The sequence below is a fragment of the Taeniopygia guttata genome, chromosome 13 (genome assembly GCF_048771995.1).
Source record: "Taeniopygia guttata chromosome 13, bTaeGut7.mat, whole genome shotgun sequence".
Classification (NCBI taxonomy): domain Eukaryota; kingdom Metazoa; phylum Chordata; class Aves; order Passeriformes; family Estrildidae; genus Taeniopygia; species Taeniopygia guttata.
The window spans coordinates 12827996-12845041 of NC_133038.1; positions in this window are offsets into that span (position 1 = coordinate 12827996).

Genomic DNA, 17046 nt, shown 5'->3' on the forward strand with positions numbered 1-17046 from the left:
CCATCGTTCATTTGAGACAGCTCCTTGTCTGTAACAAGACAAGAGGGAAACCCAAATTGATAACTGAGTCCTACCCATATCACTTGTGTATTCATTCCTTCATGTGCTTTGCCTGCAGTGTTTCTGAAAGATAAAATAGTGCTTAGGCTGATGAGAAGAAGCGGATAGGAAGAACTGTTTGGACATAATGAGAAATAAGATATCTTAAAGTAGAATCTATTTGTTTCTCTTTTTCACTAACACTCCTGACATGATATTCTTTTACAGCCTTTATTATGAGCATGGTTTTATCTATAATGCATGTGGGCAGATATGTAAAGGAGCAAGAGAAGGGAAGGAATAAAAAAAGAGAAGGAAACAAACAGCCTCAGAGTAGATACCAAGCTTCTGTGAAAGCATCAGTCAAGATAGGAAATTATAATCTTTTGTAACAAAGAGAAATATCTGAGCACAACGCCCATGGACAAATAAAGAGTGACCCTGGTTGCTCCAGCACAGTTTGGTGTTGTATCTTTTTGAGGCTCCTGCCCTTTAGGTTATTCATCAGAGCAGTAAGTTTCTGTGCAGAGTTATTTGGTTTTACTCAGATGTTACTGCAGTTATGTTTGTGGGTATAGATCCAAAATCATGCAAAAAGGGCAGCAGTAAATGGACTTCATTGTTGTCCTCTCCTGAACTGCAGCATGAGTAGAAGTTGCAGTATCACATAAGCAGGGAAATGCATTATGTATTGTCACCTAATACTGCAGCCCTTTTTCTTTACCATGGTCTGAGACCTTGCCCTTGTTCTTTATGTTTTTATAACATCTTCATTGCACTATTGGAATCCTCTCTTTATAGACAAGCAACTTCAATCTAATCACTTCTTAGTAGCTTAAAGAGTAAGTTCAACCTGTTTTTCAAAACATTAGTTGGCTCCCAGAGTGTTAGGTGTACACTATTGCTTCCCAGCTCAGGCTGGTTTGGGCCTCAGGTGACACTAATTTCTGCCAGATTTGTTACAGTTTCTTGTTCAATATCTTAACCAATCTTCTGAGTGTTTAAATGCTAATCAATGTGTTTGCTGGCCGGGGTGAATAGCAAAAGGGATGAATGAAGACATGGACACAGAAGGCTGCAGTGTGATTTAACTCATCCAAATGTACTAATTTGTCTCTCTCACTAAGGTCTGTAATAATCAGGAATCCTCAGAAACCATAGATCAACTGTATTTCAAAAGGTACATTCTGTAGGGCTGTCTTATTTCTATTAAATTGTGTTGTTTTGCAGATGAAAGTTTATACTAATTCCTGCTAGGCATTAACTCACTGAAATAAAGAGCCTCACAGAAGAATGTAACCTGTTGCTATTGTTTTCTAGGCACTTCCTCAAAAGAAATAATATTAATGAGAAAAAATAAATATCTGTATTGCTTCTTCTGATTATTTTAGTTTTAACAGTCCAATCTTAAAAATTTAGTTGTACTAAAATACAACTAGAAAGGTGCAGTAGTACTTACAGGACCTGGTTAATGACAGCAGTGGCTATTAATGACATCTGTTTGGTAGGCTTCAGCATGACCTTGTCAATGTTAAAAGCTTACAACATTCATATTTTTTTAATAGCATTATGATTCTGCATTACAGTGCTAAAAACAAAACCACAGTATAATTATCCTGTCAATCAATGTGCCAGAAAAGGCATTTTCCACTAGCTTTGCACCTACTAAACTGTAAATAATTTATAAAATTAGAAGTCAGGACCAAGTGGAAGCATTTTGGGTCTAGTTAAGCACTTGTCAGAGCTCTGTGGTTTAAGTGACCTCACACAATGCTCTCTCTGCTCACTTCTATCCTGTGAGTGTGAAAATGGTCATTTGTCCTTGTATTGCTGTTCATGCACCTAATAAAAATATCAAGCTGTTAACAGAGCTGTGAACAGGTGTACAGTGGATGTGGTAAAGATGTTTTATTCATTTGAATTTCCAGCCCATTTAGTCTCATCCAATGAACAACAAAAAAATATTTTCTTCATTATCTCCAATTAATGTAAATGTCAAATATTTGAATATATTATCACACTGATAATTCAGCACACTGGTTGATTTGTGGAGTATTTGCATTAAAGTGACAGTTAAAACAAGGGGAAAAGTAATCCTGAATGCATGTTCTTATCTCTTGTCATGTTTTTACAGAGGTGTTGAACTTGCTTCTCTGAGATCTTTTGACTATGGTAAACAAGTTGCTTAAAGCCTTTGGGCTTACCATTGTTTGGTTGTTTAAAAATGATAGCAATAGATTTGTAATTATTTCAAAACAAGGTTTATTGGCTATTCATTGTCTGTTATGTTCAGCTTGGATAGGGTTAATTTCCTTCCCGGTAGCTGGTGCAGTGCAGTGCTGTGGGTTTCTGTGAGAATCACATTGATAACACATTTGGGGGTGCTGGGGTTACTGCTGGGCACAGTCAGGGACTCCTCTGCTTCTCCTGCTGCCCTGCCAGGGAGCAGGGAGGGGACAGAGCTGGGACAGCTGAGCTCAGCTCCCCCAGGTGTGTTCCAGGCATCTTCCACCTTGTCCTGCTGAGAAATAAAGCTGGGCAGAGCTGGCCAGGGGTGGTGACCACTGATCAGGACAGTGGTGAGCAATCCCAGTGTGCATCATTTGGTTTGTATTGTCTTTTATCATGATTACTGTTTTCCCTTCCTCGTCTGTCATATTAAACTGTCTTTATCTTGACCCGCAAGTTTTGCCTTTTTTCTGATTCTCTGTCCCTTCTCACGGCGGGGAGGGAGGGGATGGCTCTGCCTGCCAGCTTAAACCACAGCACACTTTACAATTTAGTTGACAAGTACTAATCTCTCACAACAGAGCTGTTCTGAGGGCAGAAGTCTGCTTTATGGATATATAAAACCAAATGTGTTCTGACAGGATGGAGGCAATAAAATAATTATCATGTGTTTATCTTTTGATAGCTCTCTCTCCTTTAACTTCTCTTGTGCTCATTTGTGGCTGGGTCTGTGCCTGCCCACTGGGTTCTGGTGGGGGAGTGCATGTCCCACTGCAGCACTGGGCAAGGAGGGGGCAGCTGGGTACCTGCACGAGTGAACACTGCTGGAGTGTTCTACAGGCACCCCGAGGGCACACCTGGGACATTAGAAACAATAAATTATTGCCCTCTCGTGCTTAATTACTTAGCACCCTAAAACTTCTGTCACTTGGTTTGATTTGTAGATTGCTTACTGAGACCCTTACCAATGTTTGGGGCCTAATTTCTTTCTACTTTTATTTTTTTTTTTTCTGTTATCGAGCTAAATTTTATATGAACTCCATATGTGCAGATAGTAATTTCAAATATCCCTTTCTCACATGGAGAAAATATGAAGCAAAAATAACTCAGGAATCCACACAAACCACAGCTCATCATCACACACTCTACATGGAAGGAGTCATGTGGTCATAACACATTTTCCTCCAAGTTTTGCATGTGATCAAAATCTGCTCTGCTGAGAATATTGGACATTATCGGACAGTCTTATTACTAACACTTGTGCAGGTTCCTGTGGTAATTTTTTAATTGTTGAAGAACCACAGAAACACTCAATAGCATTTCCCATCCCTCACTCCTTCCCTCTGCTTGTAAGAACTAAATATTTGTGGTGTTTCACCAATAAAGAAGTTGTTGCCCTTTGTGCTGCTCAGCTGTGTTTTTAGTGGTAAATGTTAAGTGCAGCATACCAAGATTGTGGTGTGCAATCCCATCCACTTCTGTTTCTTGTCTAAGAATTTAATTACAGGAGTAGGAGACGGATGATTGTGGAGCAGGAGGGTGGCTGTGGAAAAGGCAGGACTTTGCTGTTTTGTAGTCTTATATTTATGCCCACACCACATGCTGAGATTCTGCACCTTTTTAGACTGGTGAGGCTGAAAGAGCTGCAGGTAGGATATACTGCTTGTATTTATTTTTTCTTTTACAAACTAGAATTAGTTATTATTTTACAGTAAGTGGAATTCCAGGTTTTTGCAAAAAATATCAGCCACTTTTTTTTTTTTTTTTTTCTGGTGATCCTCCTCTAATGCTGAGCTCTATCGTCTGAAATTATCATTTTAGAGTTTGAGAAGCAACTAAATTTTACCTTCCCTCAGCAAAATAATTAGGGAAGATGAGAGAGAGAACTGAATGTCTGGAGCGCAGTGGGTGTTGCAAGAGCATTGGGACCATAGTTAGTTTAGCTTGTAATAAATGAAATGAGATGGTAAGTTGGGGCAAAAATTCTAGGTCTGTGATTCAGAACATGGAAAAAGTGACTTAGTACCTCTGATTTAAAAGATAAAACTGAAATGCTAGGTAGGAGAAATAGTGATAGAAAAGTAGATGAGAAAATATTTAGACTTTTCCCATACTTTTTGTATGAATTCAGTGATGTGAGAAATAATAAAAGGTTAATGTTCCTTTTCTTCTAAAGAAACTCCTCATCACTGTGATCTGACTTTAAAGCTGCTTTTGTTATGCCTACAGAGGTTCAAATCAAACTTCTGAATTTTTAGGGTTGCTTTGATTTTTTTCTGTTACCTTTGCAACATCATCAACATTCAGAGAACCAAATAATGATCCAGCAAGGTGTAAAGTAGTTGGCATTATTAATACAACTAAAAGAAAAGGGACCTGAAGGGGAACAGAGAGAGGATTCTTGGGAAGAGCATGCTTAAAGTTATTCCATTTCTGTAGCTGAGGTCACAGGGGACTGTCTTGTGTGGTAAAGCTTTCATGCTTTATGATCACACAGAAAATTTAATCCCACTCTGGTTAAAAATGCCAGCTTCATGCTACTGCAGAGGGAAACATGCAGCTTATGAATTTGCAGAATAAATACAAGAAGAAAATATTACAAAATGTGTTCAAGGAGGCAGACATATTTTTTATTTTAAGCTCGTAGTAAAAATATTGATAACAGCTGAAATTTACTGTGCAAAACTATGCAAATAAAGAAATGGGTAAAAACTCTGACAAGATCAAGTCATCTATTGTATTGCTTATAGATCAGTTCTCATCAAAAGAGCTTTATATGGTCCTACATAGCCTCATTATGGGTGTAATGTATGGAATACCATACTCTAGTAGAATAGGAAAGAAATTTAGATGCAGTAGACAAAATCAGAGGTAGCACAAACTGGAAATAATAAAGGAATCTGTACATGTGAACAAAGCTTTCTGGGGCAATGTATTTTAAGTTACAGTGAAGCTTTCTCTAACAGCTTCCTCACAATTTATATAATCGTAAATTAAAAGTATAATGAATATTAGTTTTGTATCTGCAGACTATCCTGAATAACAGAGGAGAGAAGGAAGGAAGGAAAAATCCCAACACTTTAGTGCTACAGGAACCTGGTGAGGGTGGTCCAGAGGCGTTTTTTAACTTGGAAGTTCCACTTAATTGCTTTCACTTTGGTTTTGCTGGAGTCTTGGCATTTATAACTCCCCAGGTCACTGCTGTGTTGGGCACTGCCACCGCCTGTGCTCCTCCTCACTGCTGGGGAGGTGGGGGCACAAATCCATGTTAGCTGCTGCCCTGCTTCCCTGTCCTGTCACCATCTCTTGAGGTGCTCTATGAAATAAGAGTCATTTTATGACAGTGAAAGCAAAAATGCTTCCATTTCATAGTTGTTTTGAGTCAGTCTTTTTATGTTCAATCCCTTTTATCCACGCAGTTCTGTGTCACTGTCTTGGCAGTTTCTCGGCTTTGGGTCAGGCGAGTGTCTCAAGAGACTGCAGTTCAAGCGTGTCCAAAAAAGGAAAGAAAGTGGGTTTTTTTAATATGAGTGAAAACCTTATTTCCTTTATTTTTGCCTGACTTAATATAAACTTTGAATCCAGGACACTACATGGTTCAATTTCAAATTTCAATGGGAGGTTGTTTTTTGGGTTTTTTTTTTTTCTCAAAGCAAATTAATTGACTTATCCCCAGTTGAAATTTATTTGTTATTCCCAAACTCTATATTGGTTCTAAATGTCCAAATTATTTCTTGGCAGTTAGGGACATGTGTAAATAATTGGTAATAACAGGAAAAATTGCAGTGGGTAAAGGGAACTAAATATCTTCCTATTTCATTCAGGGAATGTATCATAAAGATACTTAACCAGAGTTTTAACCAGCATTTTTAGAGTACTCTTATATACATCCAACAAGTTAATCTCATTTCCCTGCAGTCATTATAACTAACTTCTATCAATGAATTCAGTGATTAGTGACTACATCATAGCTGACAAGCCTTCCCATGCACAATAATGTAAATTTTGGGAGCTCATGGTTCAGGATTCACCTTGTGGAATTCAAATATATTGCATGTCAAGACTTCAAAACATAGTAATTTTTTGTAATTATGGAGTACCATTTAAATTATATTTTTACATATAATATATGAATAAGGTTGGTTATTTCTGATAATTTGTAATACAACACAGAGATACAGATAAAGGGAAAGTGAAGAATGTGTTTGAAAATAATCTAAAAAAATGTCAGTGTTCAAATTTTAATTTACTAATGAGTATCCAAAAAGACCCCAAACCTTGAACACGAGCAGGAAAAAACAAAGATGCTTACAAATACCCTTCCCTTTGTAGTTTCCCTAGAAGAAATAGCAAGGAGTGTTCAATGTATTTTAAGTAATTGATGAAGAACAATTTTCCTGGCAATTACTTTTAATGTCTATATCTCAGAGGATAATAATATTTGAGCCTCGGGCCATGCAATTGTATCTTCTGCTGTCTGCATTAGAAATAATGCTTAGATTCATGTGCTTAATTCTCTAGTCCTTGCTCTCTTTGTAGCATTCTGCATCATAGCAAAAATATATTTTAATAAGTATGTTCTCTTTTTTCTAAAGTTACTTTAGAGTAACTATGCTGTAGTATGTGTAGAGAGATAAACTAATCATAACATTGTGTGTAGTGCTAAAGGGCAACAGAAGTGTGCCTGAGTGGAGACAGATAAGCTTGTGCAGCTTTGAGAAAATTTAAAGCTACCATGTTTTGGACTTTTTTCGAAAAAATGTTAGAAAATTATTTCTGGCTTGCCCCTGAAAATGCTATCTGCATTAATGAGATCATATGCAGCAGGAAGCTCAGATCTGAGCTGAGAAGCAAAAAGATTGTATGATTTGCTCAAAATTCTTTTAACATCTTTTTTGCGTTAATGATTGAATGACTTGTGAGAGAATGGAGCCTCAGTGGTGAATTTCTGCAGCTCTGTGCTCAATAGCAAGGCCAACTAGAAGTCTATTCAGTGATCCCTGCAAATTAGGGCTACTTTAGGGATGTGACGTGTCCCTGTGGGCTCCCCAGAAGATGAGAGCAGTCGGGAAGTAATAAGGCTCTGCCATTCAGGATCAGTGATTTATGACCCTAGAAATAATGCAAAGAGTAACTGAAATCAGCCTTTCTAGATACCATAATAACAACACAATGGATAGTTTGCTGAGTATCAGTAGGTGTGCTGTTGGTTTCTGCAACAGCTTCCAGGAGATGCAAGGCCAGGTTTACAGATCAGCAGCTCCTTGGGTTTTGGGGTTTTTTCTGATGGAGAATTTCCTTTTTCAGTTTGCACAAATGAGGCAGCTGCAGGCACGTGTGGCTATGAACACAGGCAGGGATAATATCGAAGGGTGTGCACTTCTCTGCTTGTAAAAATCTTGCAACCAGGGCTCTGGTTACAAAGCTGACAGAAATATTTAGTTGTACTAAATATTTCTGTGGGGTAAAAAGATGCACAACATGTAACCATGTTCTGTTAGAGGAGCTTCACCTATTGCACTGTGTGCATGCTCCCATCAGAAAAAAAAAATCCATATACTAACAGAACCAACAGTGTTCAGATTCATCAGAGGGATTTTGTGCTTTGGGAAGACTATAAATGAAGAGTTAATTGAACAACAACAAAATAAGTATCAAGACAATCTCACAACCTATTTTTCGATAATTGTTTCTTCTCTTAAGAGAACATTACCTCTCTCACAGATGGTCAGAGTGATGCATTTGGGGAAATCAGCCAAACTTGGCTTTTTTCCTGGTTGCTCTGCTTAGTAACTGCAGCATTTAACCCCAGAAGTATTGTTTAACTTTGCTCCAGATACCATTTTAATCAAAAGTACTTGACTTTACAGTTGGAAAACTCTCCTTCTCTCCTTAAGATCTCTGAACATTTTTTTGTTTGTTGTTGTTCTAGTGTTTTGGACTTATGGAAACAAACTCTGCCAAACAAATGTTTACTTACTTTCAAATCACTTGAAAAGGGATTCTTGAAATTGACTGGTAAAAAGCTTTAATGAATCAGGTTTGTGTCATATTAGTAATAGCTGATTTTCCAACAGTCAAATCAGTGGTCTGGGAAAAAAAAATCTTTATTTCTACCTCATACATTGACATACATAGGAAGGTTAAATAGTTGGGACACTCAAATGCAGCTGGGTGGTTTGACTGTTAGGACAAGTACATTCTCTGAGACTAAAATCCAGGACTTTGCCTCTCTTTTCTCTAGTACCTTATACTTACAACAATGTTTTCAAGTGATTTTGGTGTCAACCTGAACGTGCAGAGGGTCGAGGCAGCCTCGTGCTGCTAGGTGGGATGAGATCAGGTGTCCATGTGGGTGCCTGGGCAGGCAGAGGCAGTTCCTGACCCAGGGCTGTTCCTCTTGGCCAGGAGGCTGACATCCATCTGCTGAGTCAGGAGGAGAAAGGAGCTGCATGTCTCGCCTGTCCTTTTCCCTCTATCATTTGTGAAGGCTCAGAGCTTCCACAAAGCTTGTGCAAATACCATTTTTAGACATGGAAGTGCAACTGAAACAATGATGTTTGGCTATGACAGCTCACTCAGTGCAAGCTGAGCTCCTGTGAGATGCATGGAAAATCATCCTGTCATTATTCTTGGGAAGAGCTCCTATGATATTTCAGATGACCTGTAGTATTGGTTTCTTACCCCATTCCTGCTCTGTACCTTGAAGGCAGAGTTTCTTCATGGAGGAGTTTGATCTTTTGCCAGTCACTGCATTTGTGGAGATTATTCCTTTTCTCACTGTTCCTAGGTGAGCTGGGCTCCATGCTGCAGGATGCTTTGGGTTTGGCTCCATGCCCAGTATCTCAACACATTCCTGTTAATGGACTTTTTTTTTTTTTTTTTAATCTCTCTCTACTTTTCTCTTTGCTGTCTGTCTTTCAGTCCAAGCAAAATTTTATTTGTATGATAAGCATGAGTGGGCCAGCCCACCTCTTGCACAGCCAGAAATTTCATTTATTTCCAACTCTGCTTTGCTTCCCCTCCATGGAGCTGAGATTAAGCTGGTTCCCACACCATCACTCTGCAGCACAGGCAGGGATAGGGAGTCTAGAAAGGCAGAAAATGCTGGAGCAATAATTGAGCCAGAAATTACTTTTTAAGAAATATTTTGGTCAGCTGAAACTATATTTACTGTTTAAAACAAATATATAAAGATTATTGATTTAAAAATGCTAAAAATCAGCTGTTTAAGAAATCTCTTGCCAAGAAAAAGGATTTTAAAAAGAAATAAAAACTCCATATTAACTATCTCCTCGGAGTAATCTACCAGGTGCAGTTAGGGCTGCTTGTATTAACTCTTCAAGTACCTTTGTACACATCCATCATTCTTCCAGAAAATGAAAAGTTTCCTCAGAGAACTGTGTTCCATTCTGAGCACTTCACACTGTGGACAGGTCTCCTTTACAGGATAGGCTGAATCAACCTTTCCCTCATGACACATGTTATCACTCTCTGACAGTTGACAGCAGAGCTTTTTATGTTTGCTCTCCCTAATCTATTTGAGTACAAAGATCTGGTTTAGTGCAAGTGATCTCTTTTTAAACTGCTTAAAATAACCTGTGTGTTACAGATTAAGAGGTTATGGAACACAGAGATGAGCAGTTCTCTGGCAAATGCAAAGGAGTGTTACCCTCATTTGGAGTGGCAGGGCAAGTGTCTGTCCCACTGGAAAAGCCACTTGCATGGCTGCTCATCTGTTAACACCTCTGCTGGCAATTATCCAGGACTTACTGATTGTTTATTTGTTTATTTAGTGTGGTGGAAAAGGATCTTACAACTGTCCAGCAGATGAAGAAATTAAATCTATTTAGATATGCTAGAGAGGAAGTTTCTGCAGGATCCAAGTGTAAATATTGCTAAGGCATACAAAAGAATGGATGGAATAAAATAGGAAAAGGAAGTAGCTTGGTTTAATGGATTAAAAATAAATACTTAATTGTAGAGGTGTTTCTTAATGTTAAGTTAAGAAATTTCAGAGTAGCTTATTTCAGAGTAGCTGTAATATATTAATGCATGATAGTTTGTGATTTCTTCATAATGAATAATTCTGTTAACTTCTAATTTTCATATCTCTAAAAAAAGAACACGGAAACAAATCAATTCTATTAATTGCTTCTATTCAATTCCAATTATAATGATAGTGTTTAATGCCAGCTTACTAAAGGCCGGTATGAGTTACTCATTACCTGTTTAAAGAGTTCAGCTTTCTATTTATTGTTTGATGTTAAGCACAAGTGGCGTCTGAAGAGGAAAGATTTCGTCTGTTCCTTTACATGTCGACATCATCCCACAAATATCTCTAATCCCATGGAAATGTTTGGAGTGTAGTCAGTAACTGCTGTAAGTAGTCAAATGGTGCCTGCCTTGAAGTGACAACTGCGTGTCCCTGTGGCCTGGCATGGGGCTGGCCAGGGCTTACAGACCCAGGAGAGGAGTTGTGGGTGGGGTGGGTGGTTTGTTCTGAGGGAATGGTTGAGTTACTGAGTAGTTCCTGCAGGAAAGGGGATCATGGAAATGCTGAGTGGCAGCTGGTGGCCCCAGCAGCATTCTTGAACTGGGAATCAAGGTGTGTGACCAAGTGGTGCTGGTATCCTGCTGTGCTTTAGTGACCCTTCAGTGACTGCTGGGTGCTTTCTCTGGCAAACAGCAAGGAGCAGGCAGAATGATTCAACCTTCTTATCCAGGCATGGAAACTGAGCCTCTCCCCTGTGTTCTGCTGGGATTTGTGGTGCTGTATGAGTTTGCAGGCCCCAAGTTGGGCAACTCCCTGGGGGCTCCCCTGGCAGGGGAAACCCTCCTGGAGCAGTCCTGTGTCAGGAACAAGAGATGCATTGGGTTTTTCGGTCTTCTGCTTCTGTTTATTGTTATCTTATCAAAACTTCAGCACACTGTCTGCGCCAGATTCTGCGTGCAGGAAAACAGCACAAAAATGGCTAACAAGGCTTTTTAAGTCTAATAAAAAACTAAACTACCCAATTAAGAAGTGACACATAAATTATTTTCCTTTTTAACCAAATAACTGACCCCTAAAGATCCACAATGTGGATTTTTATACCCAATTACAAGATACCACCCAAACCCAAGAAGACGGAGGAAGAAGGAAGAAAAATGAACTTGAGACAACACGCTATAATCCTCCATCTTGAACCCATCTATAACATACTAAAAATCCTAAAATCTAAATTTCTCACCCATGTGACATACTCCACTACTCTGCAATCTCTACAATCTGTTTCACACTTTTGTGGTTTCTAGTTTACCTTGAGGCTTGGGAAGATTTCTCCATGAATGAGGGTCAAAGTCAGTGCTCCCATGAGCAGACAGAGAAATACTCCTGGTGCCCTGGGTTTCCACAATGTTGGTTCTCTTACCTCTCCCCCAGCTGCAGCTCTCCCATTTTGCCTCTCTACCACTCAAACTCTTTGAGGTCCTTCCTCTGCCTCATGAATCTTTCAGGCTCCTGCCACAAGCCACAGTTGCTTCTGCTTCCAGTCTCTAGTGCTTTTAAAAGACAAGAAGAGTTTTTTCTGAGATAAGCTGGAAAAACCAGGACCTCCATAATCAGAAAAAAATTTTCTTTGGCCTAGGGTTTAAACGGAAAACTCAATGAGATTAAAAAATCTGCAGACAGGCAGCTCTATAAGAATTATTTTATTGTTTTTTTTTCCTCTTAGTAAAATGGCCTAAATAGGTTCACCACATCAGATTGTTGCTTCAAGAAACTTTTAGAAGTTTGTTCATGCCCTCTGATAGCTTTATTGTGGAAAGCACAGTTTTGTCAAAGGAAAAAACACTAAACTAATAAAATAAATACTACTTATGAATAATGTGTATTCAGTTCCTTTGTAATTAAGGATCTTTGTTTTCAAACTAAGGACAGTTGAGCTCTCTTACATTCACGTCGTCATTTTTTCAAAGAAACCAAGGCAGCCCTTGTACTGTCGCAAGGTTGAACAGCATTGCGGGGAAAAAAAAAAAAATCAAAAAATGTGAAATTCTCTTAGCTTTTTTACATAGATAATAGGAAATTCATAAAGATGTTTAAATCTCTGCAAGCTGCATAGCAAAGCAATTTGGCCTGAATATAAAAACAAAAGTATGCAAGAAATACTTTTTTTCTAAACACAGATTTTAATTAGGAAGAAGGTCTGTTATTTTCAGGTCTGCACCAAACCAAGAGTTTTAATTAGTCCAGAAAGAATCAAGAACTTGACATGCTCTATCAGGATTAAAGAGGGACGAGGGAAAGGCAGGGGGAATAGTCAGGCACATAGAAGGCAGGTTTTTTGTCAGCTAGGGGAATACCATTAATCCATTTGTCAGATAGCATACATATACTGCTCTCCCGGGCATTAACTAATTGTTCCTACATTAAAAATATTTTCTTGTATAAATTACGAATAAAATGAACTTCTTTTATTCTCCTTTGGTTGCTTTTTAATTTTTTTTACTCTCACAGTTTAGTCAGTTGTGTTTTTACATGTGTATTTAGCAGGTCATTTGGACTCCAGATGATCTTCAGAGGTCCCCTGCAACCCCAACTGTTCTGTGATCTACTTTGTCAGCTATTTCTGCCAGATTTTGGCAGATTGCCTTCACTAATAACATTAATTTACTATGTCATGTAACATACTTTGTTTACTATTTCATATCTTAGAAAAAAAATTGTCATGCAGTTCTATTTCCTTCAGTAGCTGTCAGAAAATAGTAACTGAAATGAGTTTGTGATCAGTCCTTGTTGGGAGGCTGAGCTGAATGCTGGAGTGGTCCATATGCCTTGGTTTAGGTTGCAGTTTTCTTAATTAATTGATGCTCAGCTTTTAAAGCATAGCATCTCTAATATAGAATAAAAATTAATGTGATGTGATTTTTTGCACAGTACTGCTATACCTTGCAGGTTTGTTTTGGGTTTTTTAAGTTTGGTTTTAAACATGGTGGGTGGCCATTTTAAATCAATGTGAGCATTGGGTGTCTTGCTGTTGTGGTGCACGTTTAATTCAAAAAGTTGCCTGCTCATTCTTTAAGAAAATAATGGAAACCTTTGTTTGCAAGCATAACATTTTTTTCTGCATCTGTCCAATATGTTAATTCCCACCAGCATAATGAAAACTCTCCCATGACCCATGTGAGGGCTGCACTGCTGGAGGTGTTCTCCAGCCCTGGCAGAGCAGTGTCAGCCCAGGGAGCTGGAGCAGCTTCCTCACCATTGGAAGCTGGATTCTGTTGTTTGATGAAGAGGTGTTGCACTCACATTTTTCGTTCTGCAGCTCAAATGATTGGCAGGAGGGAGACAGCAAGGACAGTGTTTGCTGCAACGTCTTCAGCCCCTCCTGACATTGGAAATAGAATGTTTCCTTCCCGAGCTCCAGCTTAGCCAGTGGTGCTTGTTTTGAATGGGTGATATCTTTGTCCTGACACCAAAGAAGAGAAAAAGCTATTTGAGACAAGAAATGTGCTAAATAATGTTTACAGACCCAAGGTCAACTACATCCTCTGTCCTCACCATTGAAAATACACAAGATCAGGATGTGATTTTTTTCCTCCATGTAGGAAATGCCCACGTTCTGTAGGATTTTAAAGTTTTTTAAAGTTTTATCCTACACACTCTTAAAGGAGCAGATTTCATGTAAAGTCAGAGAGTCATTGTTGTGACTTGCAGTCAGAGATCAAATAATTTCTCAGCAAATATGAATAATATTAATTACAGAGTTCAAAGGTTCACCCAGTTTAGAGTAGCATGCAGAGTGAAATACTGAAAATTAATAAAGTTCTTTGGTTACTGAATGTGTAATGAGAAGTGGTAGGAACCATCCTTATAATTTGTAAATGCAGGGAATGGTGAAAAAATATTTGTATGGCTGTGTGTTTGCAATAGAGTAGTTTAGAAATGCATCGAGAAATGGCAAGTATATAGTTATATGGACAGATTCAGGGTAAAAGAGGAACTTTTGTCTCCTGAAAAGGATGTCTTAATTTATCCCATCTTGCTTCTTGCAAGGGCAAATAATTGCATATCTGTTGTCTTAGGTATATGTATTTACAACTGCAATCTGAAATGCTGCAGCTTTTAAGAATAAACAGATAACCAAACTGCACTTATTTTCTATAAATAAGCAGAAAAAAAAATTGTCCTGTAAACCACATATCTTGCACTGTTTTTCCTAGGAATCTTTTGTATAAGTTTTATGTGAGAACATTCAATGGACAGCTCCTCAGTAAAGTCATATCATTTTACATTTGATCCTGGAAAGGCAGTGAATTATGGCCATAAGGTTTAGCATATTTTTGTCCTATGGACTGATGCAGGGAAGATGATTTCAACAGGTCACATGAAACTAGCATTTCTCCTTAGTTCTTGCTGCTAAATGGAGTTAGAGACGTAGGGCAGGCTGGATAATTGGTTTACGTGCCAGAAGAGGTAGGAAAGCTCTACGTGATAACAGCAGCAGTTTGACCTTCCTTCTTGCTGATCCAAACCTGTGATACCTGAGAACATAAAACTTGTCAGAGACAGCTTTGTGCCATGTCCAAGCTCAGCTGCAGAGTGCAGCACCTCGAGTGACAGTGCTGATTGTCCTGCTGTACATGAGGGAGTGTTCATGGGTGGAGCAGCAGATGTGCTTTGTTTGCATCCCGCTCCTGGTGCTACAGCCAAGCATTCAGTAATTGCATTCTTACTGGGAACCACTCGATAAATTGTTGTAGACTGCTTCTATTGTCTCAATTCCTTTGGCAGTATTTTCCTCTCTACACATCCATCTAGTTGTGTTTAAGAACTAGCTTCTACTTTATCTCCATTTTGTCCAGGATGACAAACTATTAATTCACTGGGTAAGCTGCTTTTGGTGCAGAGGAATTGCTGCCAGCTCCTCATGCACCCTGGCACAGGATTCCTGCGCTGCGGAAGGGATCACAGTTTCCTGTGTGCAGGTACTCTGGGATTACCAACAATTTCTCCCTTATGTCCAAAATTATTTGAAGAGATTGTCCAGCTATTCTGTGTCTGAGCAGCTGATTGAGAAAGGCTGTGCTGCTGTGGAAAGAGGCTGCAGCTCCCTGGTGGAGGCTGTTTATTCTCTGCTGCCCTGCCAGGGAAGTGAGCTTGGGTTTGGGGCAAGTCAGCTCTCAGAGGTGATAGAAGTTTTTGGGATGATGATATCTGTCATTTTTACTGGTGGTGAACTTCAAATGTGTCTGATCCAGGCAGACTGAGGCCACTGCTGACTGAAATTTATGGAGCCAGTAGGACAGAATCAGAGATGCTGCCTACAGAGATGTAGAGATTGTGATGTTAACCCATCTTGAATAACGCCTAGTTGTGAGAAGCAAGGTGTGCAAAGAGACAAGAAATTCTGTCATCTTGATGTGCCATAACCAAACTAAGCACAGTACAGATGTAGGAACTGCCTGCAAACACTGTCAGATACAATTAACTTTCTTTGTAAGGAGCTAACATAGCTGTTAGTGAGGCTGAAGAGCTCCTCAGGAAGACCCACGCAGTTTGGAAAGGAAGGACCAGTATTTTAAACAAAATAACGGGATTTGGCAGTTCCCTGTGGTAATGTTTTTCAGTCTAAAGATGAAGTATCAGTTTCTTCACCTAATCAAGTGCCCCTGCCTCATACCAGAGAGGCAGAGTTTGACTCGAGACATCTTTAATTTGAAGACACCCTGTCCTAAAAGATGAAAACATCCTCAATGTCATGCTGCTTCTCAGTTATCCTAAGAGCTTGTAAAAGCCATGCAGCCCAGGCCGTGCTATTTAGAAGTAACTAAACAATTCTGTAGGACATTTCATAGCAAAAAATCTGTTTGCCAGCTCTTGCTACGGCTGTGTTGTATTTTCAACTTGCTTTAATTTTTTTTTCTTTTTCCCACTGCTCTTTAAGTGATGTGCCTCTCTGCGCCATTTAAGTCAGTAAGGTAAAGCACACTGGAATTTAACTGTTCTCCTGATGGAAGAGCAAAAGTGATGATGCCAACTGTCTTGGCAGGCCTTTCTCAGACACATGTGATTCCAGGTGGATGTACATTTTCTGTCTGGAAGAACATATCTGCCCAATATTACATTGAACTAGGAGATATTAAATCATAGGGAGCATTTCAGCCACTTCTAATATGATACAACCACATGCAAGACAAAAATTAAATCCCTTTGAAAGAAACAACAACTGCTCTGTTTTCAAATTCAGTTCCCTTTACAATTGTATGTAAAATAGAATATACCTATGGGAAACAAAGCTGAAACTAGTATGCTTGATTATTATACCATCAACACCACCCGTGGCTTTTTATACCTGACTGCCAAAGTGTAGCATTTTGATTTTTAGAAGTGCTAACCAAATAAACGTGCAAGACAGGAAACTTCTCTGTAAATGATCATATCACATGAATCCTTATCCCATCTGCTGTCCCTACAGCTGTCCTTGGTTTCATGCTATTCCTGTCATGTAGTCCTGGAGACCTCACCATTCACATAGTCCTTACTCATCTGAGCAATCCACTTGGAGGCTTAGATATATTTTTGAAGGATTTAGCTTTTAAATCTTAACTGCTGGGAAGAACAACTTTTGGGGTTTGCTTTTTGACTTGTGGTTTGGTTTGGTTTTGGGTTTTTATTTGGGATTTTTTTGGCTTTTTAAAAAATTTTGTCTAATGAGTACACTGTTGATAATTTTAAGGCCAGTGCATAAAGGGTTGCTCTGTATAAGGCTTTTTTATTTCAAGCACATTGTC